Here is a 12,139-nt window from a genome sequence, read left to right on the forward strand (position 1 = left end):
CCAGTACAGAGCCTCCACCAGCTTGAACAGTTACCTGCTGACGTGCAGGGTCCATGGATTCACGAGGTTGTCTCCATGCCTGTACGCGTCCATCCGCTGGATATAATTTGGAACGAGATTCATCCGAGTAGGCAACATGTAACATGTTTCCAGTCATCAACAAAAAATGGTTCAAATGGCTCTGAGCACTATGGGACTTAACATGTGAGGTCATCATTCCCCTAGAACTTAGAACTACATAAACCTAACTAATCTAAGGACATCACACACACGCATGCCCGAGGCATGATTCGAACCTGCGACCCTAGCGGTCGCGCGGTTCCAAACTGAAGCGCCTAGAACCGCTTGGCTACATCGTCCGGCCAGTCATCAACAGTCCAATGTCGGTGTCGATGAGCCCAAGCGAGGCGTAAAGCTTTGTGTCGTGCAGTCACCAAGGGAAAGCTCATATCGATGATGTCTCGTTGAATGGTTAGCATGCTGACAATTGCTGGTGGTCCAGCATTGAAATCTGCAGCAATTTGCGGAAGAGTTGCACTTCTGTCACACTGAACGATTCTCTTCAGTCGTCGTTGGTCCCGTTCTTGCAGGATCATTTTCCGGTCATAGCGATGTCGGAGATTTGATTTTTTACCGGACTGCTGACATTCGCGGTACACCCGTGAAATGGTCGTACGGGAAAATCCCCACTTCATCGCTACCTCGGAGATGCTGTGCCCCAACACTCGTGCTCCAGTTATAACACCAAGTTCAAACTCACTTAAATCTTGATAATCCGCTGTTGTAGCAGCAGTAACCGATCTAACAATTGCACCAGACACTTGTCGCCGAAGGAGCGCCGTCTTCTGGCTGTTTACATGTCTCTGTATTTGAATACGCATGCCTATAGCAGTTTCTTTGGACCTTCAGTGTAGAAACTCATATTAATGACCAGCGACGCAAAAATGCCCTGCTGCAAGAGGAACTTCGCCACAATATCTCGTTGGCCATAGAAATTAGGATAAATTAGCCCGAAAAAGAAAAGGAATATTAAGGTACAACACCTCGTCGACGACGTGGACTAGGTCATGAAATCAGCAGTATCTTTTTCAGAGGACCATGCAGAAGTTTTTACCTTAAACGATTTAACAAAACAATGGAAAATCTAGATCTATATCACCGGTCTGATATTACAACCCTGGTCCTCCTGAACACGGGTCCAATGTCTTATCTCTGTTCATAGAAGAAAATGCTAAATGAAAACAGAATTAGGGGTGGCATAGCTGTCATATGTTACTACGGTGGCCTTGCAGTCTTAAGACAGGATCAAGCTAGTCAAAATCCGGCACTTTGCAGTAAAACAGACAAACGCTCTTTCGTTACATCGAAAAACTGGCAAGATGGCAAGGCGATAGAGGCGGCTATAATACAAACTAAGTCAGAGACAGATCTCAGGAGACTGAGAAATCTCTAAAAATAAAATTTAAAAATGTGTTTAAACTGACGAAGAAAAAAACGGATTTTAATTTTCATCTGTGAATGTCAAACATGGACGCCCTTCGAGAGTTAACATATGGAAAATCACCAGAAAAGATAAATTCTACGACAAATCTTAAGTTAGGCCTCGCGGACATAGTGTTTGTGGATCTTGTCGTAGATGTATGCCCACAACTTAAGAAATTAGTTTCCAAAATCTAAATCTTTATTGGATTTCAAGTGTTGCCCATCTGTCACCATGCTTTTCAGCTGTTGCATCATTAGCCACAGTTCCAAAGCTTGCAAAGCCAATAAAGCAGTATGCGCCGTAGTCTGCGAGTGATAGCACGAAAAAATAAGACTGCGGGGGCAAAGACAAGGACGGTAGTTACATAGTACATACAATGTATTATCAGGTTGAAGTGGTCGGTGGAAGACAGTGCTAACCCACAAGGAAGCATTTTGAGATATTGCATGTTATATGCTTGGTTAAACTCAGACACGAGAACAAAAATACAATAAGACAAACTAATTTATATAGGAGAAATGTCTTTCTGGCCATACATGTTGAATTACTTGTTAACAGTTTGTTGTGCATTCGAACACAAAAAACGACGTAATCAGAATACATCTTATGAAATTGTACCTATTATGTGTGGTTCCTCATGCAAGAAACTTCGCCAATAGCGAAACACCCAATATAGAAATGGATATGTAGGTTCGCGGTGGTAAAAAGCAAAAATCACCCTCCACTGGTAACAATGTTTACTTTCTACAGGAGCTGCCACTGAAGTTTCTAGTTCACTACTCCCAACTCTCTGTGACTGGATGCAATCGGTAACAACAACCTTATAGTCATCTTAATACTGGGAATGGTATACTACAGTTTGTCGTAACAATACAGAGTAAACATAAGTTTAAGTCGTACCCTGTTACTTAACAAAGGGTTGATTCCGACATAAAACAAGTCTTACAACCACATTATACTGAAACGAGTAAACAACACGAAAATGCAACACACGATACACAGAAGTAGTATGCTGTGAAAATCCTACTTGTAGCACAATAAGAAATGCTAAATCGCAGTTGGTATACATTTGGGATGTTACCGATACAATCCATGTTTATTACAATGTATCTAAATTAACAATGAAACGTTCTTTCGTATGTCCGACAAGAATTATTTCAAAAGCTATGGACAGAGAATTTAATATTTATGCAGGTCTATAAATACCATGTAGACCAGGGTTCCCAACCTTTTAGAAAACCTGGGCCGCATTGGAAGAAGACGAGTATTTTTGGGCTGTACATAATATACTTAACGCTACTAAAAATAATCAGGATGGACTAATAACCGGAATGGGCCAATGACAGAATAGTATCGTGTGGTGGGAGTTTCAGATCGAAAATATTCAATTTACCATAATTTTTCATAAACGGAATTTCATGGAATTTTTTTTGACGGTCCTGTGATAGATGTTCTCTTCTTGGGCTGCACTGATACTTCCTTTGGGTAGCAAGCAGGCCGCATGTAGCAGGTTGGACACCCCTGATTTAAACAGAACTCGACAATTTGTACAAGAACGAGATTTGTACATTACAACCACACACATGGATACACGAGTATTCAGACACATATGTACAGGAGGCACGCAGTGACATACATTTAGAAACTGAGCATTCCATATCCTGCGGAGTAGCACAGGGAATATAGACAGTGAGTTGAGAGTTGATTTTCCCCTTGAATTCTAATTATCAAAAGCATTATACTAGCAGCGCAGGGATATTGGCACTGATGACGAACTCGCACCGTAGTTTATATGTTCCTGTACCTTTGGATACTAACAAGGTATAGAGGCTGCTTAGGAACTGATGACCGAGAGCCCGAAAATTACTTGCAAAGGCTTTTATGTGATACGTGTTCCGAGGACATTGTAAGAATATACGTTTTGCATCTTCTTCCTCTCCGCAAACAAACAGAGAGATGGCGCTGAGGTTGAGCTGATAAGAGGTGCTTGTTGAATTTCCGGTGATTACATTTCAGCCGTACTGTGGGGCGGCGGTTGGAATTTATGTTGCTATTTAAAATGTTTGAATGTAGAAACACTACATTTCCTGGCCGATGCACCATATGTGGGGCGGCGGGTGGAAATTATGTTGTTGTTAAAATGTAGAATGTTATTTATGCTGTCTTTCGCCGTTCTCAACACTGGCTCTCTAACTACAATTTTGGCAACCAGAAAGTGATTAGCAAAACATGAAGCCTGTCATTAGAATTCCTAGTGCCCACTTCATCTGAGAAATACACTTATAGCTACAGCTTATTGCTCTGAGGAATTAGGAGATTGTCTGGGATTCATAATCAAAAACGATCGTGTAAAAAAAATTCTCTGTATTCTGAAAGTCACAGATGAAAAGTAAAAAAAAATCCACACAATCTGACTAACAGAGCCGTTCAGGGTCTAAAGCGCTGATGCAACTATAGCTGTTCAAATTAAATGTTTAAATGAATGCTCGCCATAATTTGATTAGGTTCATCAAACGCCACGCTAAATAACGGTAAAATGTTTGTCCCGCGGCGGCACGTGAAAATACGACATACGCAAACTGAAGATCGATAATTAAAGTCATCCCAGAATTAACACTTCACTCGAAAATGATTTCATGGTTACACGTATCCCGAGTAACTTAATACGGCATCCGAGGCTGTTTGTAGCAATGATACCGACGCGACGCGACTCCCGACACAGATGGTGTGCTATTCAGCGTCTGGAGAGAACTGGGGCCTTGCTTCCTCTCGCAGCGTTCTTATACATATATAAAGCCGCGGTGCGGACGGCTAAGGGAACTCCTGATCAAATCGGCTCTCCCGACTAGCCGCTGGGCTGGTAATGCACCACTTTAAGTTACCGAATACATCATAGCTTCTTTTGCTGATGGACGATGAAACTCTCAATTTAAATGTGCATTCAACACACAGGTAAGTAATCACAATGAAAGTTTGACGTGGCTAAGTTAAATATTTTGGGCGAGAGAATTAATTTAATTACACTGCACGCAGTAGACGAGCTCTGAACTTGCCCTTTGGAGATACGCTATCGCTATAGTTTTATAGTTATTCAAATGAAACTTCTCACATCTTTATGGTTATAGCGGATCTCCATTCTACTTAAATATAAACATCCTAGCCTTATTTATTAGCCTACTTAATCTATCTTGCTTCCTTAATTTTTAAGATAAAAACCAGAAAATTATGAATTTCAACTAAAATCTTAATTTGTGCGATCCAAAGTACTGTTTCTATTAAATTATTATGGAAAAGGAATCTAAATATAAATTTTTAAGTCTCTAGCTCTTTTATGTTGCGCCAATGATTTTTACAGAAAAACGTCTAAATTTCGAAAATGGTTAAAGTTATCGAACTGATATTCAACACATATTAATTTAGTATTACTCCTGACATGCTAGAACCGTTTCAGGTTATTTACTTGATTTTAAAAGTATTGCGCAACATTTATGACGTCAGAGCTAGTTACAGCGGACTGGCTGGCACACAATGGAAAGACTGATGTGAATTTACTACGGCGTGAGTAGGCTGCTTCCCTACAACACCCTCTACTTAAATTTTTTGTTTTTGAATGTTAATGACCAAAAAAAATTTAATTAGAAAAAGGGAAGCAAGAGTACAGCTTAACTTCCTATGAAAATTAAAATTGAAATGTAAACATGTAGAAATATTAAAAGAAAACTGATTACCTACTTCAATTATTTAAATTGCTCGCATGTTCACTGCCTCTTAAGCAACATTATCACTCAAAATTTAAGCAAAATCAATGAAACACTTTGGCATACATATTGCCTTAGACAAACAAACACATAAAAATATGTAAAATTATGAAAATCTTAAATCCATTAAATACATTTTTACATACACAAATTCAAAGAAAATAACACAGTTATTCATGATACATAAACAGATGATTATATCTTAACAGTCTTTTCTAAACCTGAAAGAAAATTTCACAAATCATTTTTACACATGTGGTTGTAGCCGCTTTGGCTGGCGTTCTACACTTCCATTCACAAGGGTAGAAGAGGGGAAGTTGCTATGGTGTGCGTCCTTCACGTTCACTCTAAATTACATGGGGAAAGGGGAGGGGTCACTGTGAGTTGTGTCCAAGTCACTCCACGCTTTCACGCAGCTCCCAGGCTGCCATTATCTGGTTTGTCCTGTAGAACAAACAAAACCAGTGCCTCAGACTCTGTTCACTTAATATCTAAGGGCGGGTCACAATGAAATGGGGATATATACATTTTATCCTTCAATATTTTGCTGGAACAAAGTTAACAGAACTTTTTCAATTTTACTCTCGCGGTTACTTAACTGTCAAAATCGATAAACAAATGGCTCAAAACGCCGTTAGTCACATACTAGAGAAAATTTATGCTCAAGGCATACAATCATAAATCCTATTTAATTTCAATTTATTATTTCTGGGCCGGAACACTGAACCAATGCTCGGTACATTCCTGATACATTTGTATTTTATTCACTTAGCTGATTCATCTTTGATTACCTTATTCTTAGAGATAGTATGAGTATATTTGATTAGTAGTTGTTTTCTCAGCTTCTTTGTACATGTGAGTAACTTTTGGTAATAGTACAGTTCTGAGTGTTCAAAACACACTACGTTTAGTTGACTACTAAATCCACTTATTGGTCCTCTGCTGCTGTGTCAGTTCCACGTCTACAATTATGTACTTACTTCATCGAAGTGTATTTATGCTGGGCTATAAATAATGTTTCACGTCTGCCATTATGTTACTCAGTTATGTTGCTAGTGTTTGAACTTAAGTAATACTCACTCCATTAACATTTAAAGCATAGGATAGCACATTTATTTCATATCTATAGTGTATTGCAGCTGAACAGTTTGCTCACGTGGCAATCCATTTCCTCTCGATCGGACGCTGAAACCACAGGTAGTCTCTCTCGACCTACCACTAAAGTGTATTAAGTAATTATGGACGAGCGTAATGCTAAATTCCTTAAACCTATAGGACACCATGAGCTGTTCTGTCTCATCTAACATAAGGGTACCTATGGTCGCATTCACGCCTCCAACTCATAACCTCAATACGTGTAGGCGTGTCCTGTCACACACTACACCAAAATAATGGCCAGCTCCAACCTTATAAATACTTCAGGGACGTGTCCTTCACGTCTCAACCACAAACACTGTTCAATTCTATTACACTGCCATTCCTTGCTACACAAGGTGAGTTTATTCTTACAACTTGTCTGCATATTTTTCATAACACTAAGCACTCTCTTTTACTATTAATTAGTTAGCTCTACAGCATACAATAGGTTTCACTGCCACTTCAGATTCTGCTTGAACACGAATTTGTAGATCTCTTTAAAATATTATTGTGGGAAAATTTCCAATAAAACAACACTTTGTACTTACTATATTACCAGGGTTCTATACATAATTGTTACTCAAATACATTTGTATCTTAATTATGTCATACTTCTCTATTGTTTATGTCACTGTTAGGTTTCTCACATTAGGTTTTTTTTTTCACTAATCGGTGGATAGAATGGTTACAGAACTCATGGCTTGATAGCCATGACGGAAAATTTTCATATTGGAAAGAAGGGGTCAAAATTTTTGTAGATAGGAAAGATGAAGAATGAATGAGACCTGAAAAGGAAAGAAGATCTCACACAGCTGGGATTGCACAGCTGCCACACTGTGTAGAGGTTACAGAACCACCTCCTCCATATAGAATTCATTAGTTTATTATTGGCTTTATAACCATAACGGAAAAATTAATGTGTTGGAAAGAAGAGGTCGAAATTTTAGGTGGATAGAAAAGATGAAGAGAGAGTGAAATCTGAAATGGGAAAGAAGATCTCACTCAGCTGGGACTGCACAGCTGCCACACTGTAGAGGTTACAGAACAACCTCCTCCCTACAGCATACAATAGGTTTCAGAAAATTTTCATGTTGGAGAGAAGGGGTCGACATTTTTGTAGATAGGAAAGATGAAGAATGAGTGAGACCTGAAAAGGAAAGAAGATCTCACACAGCTGGGACTGCACAGCTGCCACACTGTGTAGAGGTTACAGAAAAGCCTCCTCGCTATAGAATTCATTGTTTTCGGAAAATTTTCATATTGGAAAGAAGGGGTCGAAATTTTTGTGGATAGGAAAGATGAAGAATGAGTGAAATCTGAAATGGGAAAGAAGATCTCACACAGCTGGAACTGCACAGCTGCCACACTGTGTAGAGGTTACAGAACAACCTCCTCCCTACAGTATTCATTCACTACCTGTGAACTTCTTTAGGTCGATCACGTTCCTAAGACCTAATAGCTTTTTACTTTTAGGGTACTCTAGCCTATATGCATTGGCATGTAGTTTCCCTATGATTCTGAAAGGTCCTTGGTATACGAACATGAATTTCTTTGTTTCTGCATTTATTTTCTTTGATTTTTCCTTGGTTTTGACAAGGACTAACTGACCTATTTCAAAACTGGTGGGTACAGCTTTTGCGTCATGACGCTTCTTTCTTTCCAATGTTCTTTTTCTTATATTTGCCCTAGCCTTTAACTTCTTCTCGTCTGTGGATATTTGCGTTAGAATAGGGAATTCTACCATATCTGCAATCACATTGTGCGGTTCTTGGCCAAACGTCAATTCGCAAGGCGCAAAACCAGTTGCATCATGCCTTAAGATGTTAATTACATTCTCAAAATACTTAATGTGCTCTGCCCAACTTGAGTGTTTCCGAGCACAATAAGTTCTGCAAAGCCTATTCAATTCTCTCATAATACGTTCACTCATACACTCCTGGAAATTGAAATAAGAACACCGTGAATTCATTGTCCCAGGAAGGGGAAACTTTATTGACACATTCCTGGGGTCAGATACAACACATGATCACACTGACAGAACCACAGGCACATAGACACAGGCAACAGAGCATGCACAATGTCGGCACTAGTACAGTGTATATCCACCTTTCGCAGCAATGCAGGTTGCTATTCTCCCATGGAGACGATCGTAGAGATGCTGGATGTAGTCCTGTGGAACGGCTTGCCATGCCATTTCCACCTGGCGCCTCAGTTGGACCAGCGTTCGTGCTGGACGTGCAGACCGCGTGAGACGACGCTTCATCCAGTCCCAAACATGCTCAATGGGGGACAGATCCGGAGATCTTGCTGGCCAGGGTAGTTGACTTACACCTTCTAGAGCACGTTGGGTGGCACCGGATACATGCGGACGTGCATTGTCCTGTTGGAACAGCGAGTTCCCTTGCCGGTCTAGGAATGGTAGAACGATGGGTTCGATGACGGTTTGGATGTACCGTGCACTATTCAGTGTCCCCTCGGCGATCACCAGTGGTGTACGGCCAGTGTAGGAGATCGCTCCCCACACCATGATGCCGGGTGTTGGCCCTGTGTGCCTCGGTCGTATGCAGTCCTGATTGTGGCGCTCACCTGCACGGCGCCAAACACGCATACGACCATCATTGGCACCAAGGCAGAAGCGACTCTCATCGCTGAAGACGACACGTCTCCATTCGTCCCTCCATTCACGCCTGTCGCGACACCACTGGAGGCGGGCTGCACGATGTTGGGGCGTGAGCGGAAGACGGCCTAACGGTGTGCGGGACCGTAGCCCAGCTTCATGGAGACGGTTGCGAATGGTCCTCGCCGATACCCCAGGAGCAACGGTGTCCCTAATTTGCTGGGAAGTGGCGGTGCGGTCCCCTACGGCACTGCGTAGGATCCTACGGTCTTGGCGTGCATCTGCGTCGCTGCGGTCCGGTCCCAGGTCGACGGGCACGTGCACCTTCCGCCGACCACTGGCGACAACATCGATGTACTGTGGAGACCTCACGCCCCACGTGTTGAGCAATTCGGCGGTACGTCCACCCGGCCTCCCGCATGCCCACTATACGCCCTCGCTCAAAGTCCGTCAACTGCACATACGGTTCACGTCCACGCTGTCGCGGCATGCTACCAGCGTTAAAGGCTGCGATGGAGCTCCGTATGCCACGGCAAACTGGCTGACACTGACGGCGGCGGTGCACAAATGCTGCGCAGCTAGCGCCATTCGACGGCCAAAACCGCGGTTCCTGGTGTGTCCGCTGTGCCGTGCGTGTGATCATTGCTTGTACAGCCCTCTCGCAGTGTCCGGAGCAAGTATGGTGGGTCTGACACACCGGTGTCAATGTGTTCTTTTTTCCATTTCCAGGAGTGTATTTCCTTGGGGGAAATACGCAGATATTTTCAGATGTTTCACGCTGGCCTTATCTAGACATTCCTTAAATCTATCAGAAGTAAATTGAGGCCCATTGTCTGACAGCAAATTTTTCGGAACGCCAACGTTCACGAAGAAATCTTTTTCAAACTTTTCTACCAACGTTTTTGCATTTGCTCTTTTAATTGGGTATAGCTTAACATATTTACTGAATCCATCCACAACAACAAAAACATGGGTGCAACCACATCTCGAAGCAGGAAGAGGGCCAAACAAATCACAAGCCAGTACTTCTAGCGTTTCAGTTGGCTCTACTGAATGCATATCCCCTTGTATTCTGGTGTTAGCAGCACGGACTTTCTGGCACACTACACAAGATGCTAGACGCTTGGCCACACGGCGGTACATGTTGTCAAACACAACCTTCTCTTATAATTTTGCAATGAACTTCTTTGCACCGTAGTGCCCATACCTCAGGTGTACATAGTCGATTAGTAAGTCTACATGTTGTGAGGGAAAGCACAGCTTCCACTCAGAAACACCTACCTTTTCCTCCTAAACAGAATACCTTATGCAGACAATAGTATTGCGAAACCTTTGGATAGTTCGCATTTCCTAAATAGCTCTTCACTAATTTCAGCTGGTCATCTGCATTCTGCTCACGTCTCAAGTTCTTAATCACCCTCTTTAATGCACTTTCTTCCTTTACTTCGTGCAACGCAAACATTCGTACTTCACTTAGGTCTGTTGCTGTAATTCCCGCGTCATCACAGAGCTCCGCACTTCTAGATAACCCATCAGCTACCAGTTTGTCTTTCCCTTGAATATATCTAACCTCAAGGTCAAACTGCTGGAGATACAATGACGATCTCACCAAACGAGCATTCCTCAACTTACAGGTCTTTAAAAAGGTCAACGCCTTATGGTCACTGTAAACAATTATCTTGTGACCTAATAGATACTGCTCAAACTTCTGTACCCCAAATACAATTGCCAATGCTTCCAGTTCTGAGATGCCATAATTTCTCTCTGCTGCCTGTAAAGATGGACTTGCGAAAGCTATAGTCTTGTGCACTTCTTGTTCGTTCTCTATTTCTACTTGTAATATCTCCACAGCTATACCATAGCCACTAGCATCAACAGACATACAGAATGGTTTTTCAAAATCAGGATGATGTAAAATAGGAATATTAATTAAAGATTGTTTAAGCACCTCAAACGCCTGTTGACATTCTGCTGTCCAAACCCAAGAGGTATTCTTTTTCAGCAGGAGGTGAAGACAGGGCGCATTAAAAGCCTGATCACTAACAAAACGCCTATAGAAGCCGAAAAGACCGAACATCGATCTCAACTGCTTCTTGTTCCTGGGAGCCTCAAATTTTTCAATGACTGCTAGCTTGCCTGGGTCAGGCAGAATACCTTTCCCACTTATCATATATCCCAAGAAACCTATTTCCTCTTTAACGCACTCTGTCTTTTCAGTCTTTAGTTTCATGCCACCTCTCTCAATAGCCTCTAACACTTCCTCTAATAAAGCTATGTGTTCTTCCCAGGTAGGAGATGCTATTAACAGATCATCTACGTAGACTGTTATTTTATTACTTAAGGCTGGTCCTAAAACATGGCACATCACACGTACGAAGGCACAAACAGAGATATTAAGTCCGAAAGGTACCACACGGTATTGGTAACAAACTCCTTCGCACAAGAAAGCTGTGTGCTTCCTTGAACTTTCCGCTAGTGGCAAATTCCAATATCCACACGTGATGTCCAAAGAAGTTAAGAATTTTACTCCCCGGAACTTTTGCAATAACTCGTCCATGTTCTGCGGTCTATCACTTTCCCTAACCACTATTTCATTCAACCAACGAGCGTCCAAGACCAATCTGACACTCCCGTCTCTTTTTGGTACAACAACAAGAGGATTATTGTACTCACTGACCGCTTTTTCAATCACACCCCACTCTAGCATTCTCTGTATCTCCTTTCGAACTGCCTCCTTCCTAGCTACATGTATCTGGTATGGCTTCCTCAAAAACACTTGGCCAGGTTTCACCTTTAATTGACATTCATAACCTTTGACCACGCCAGGTCGATCTGAAAATACCTTATGATGCCTTTTTAAAACCTGTCTCAGTTCTTCCTTGCCCGCATCTCGTGGTCGTGCGGTAGCGTTCTCGCTTCCCACGCCCGGGTTCCCGGGTTCGATTCCCGGCAGGGTCAGGGATTTTCTCTGCCTCGTGATGGCTGGGTGTTGTGTGATGTCCTTAGGTTAGTTAGGTTTAAGTAGTTCTAAGTTCTAGGGGACTGATGACCATAGCTGTTAAGTCCCATAGTGCTCAGAGACATTTGAACCATTTTTAGTTCTTCCTTCTGATTAGCTGAAAGTTTTTCGATTTCCTGCAATTT

The sequence above is a fragment of the Schistocerca nitens genome, chromosome 3 (assembly GCF_023898315.1).
Source record: "Schistocerca nitens isolate TAMUIC-IGC-003100 chromosome 3, iqSchNite1.1, whole genome shotgun sequence".
NCBI classification, from domain to species: Eukaryota; Metazoa; Arthropoda; class Insecta; order Orthoptera; family Acrididae; genus Schistocerca; species Schistocerca nitens.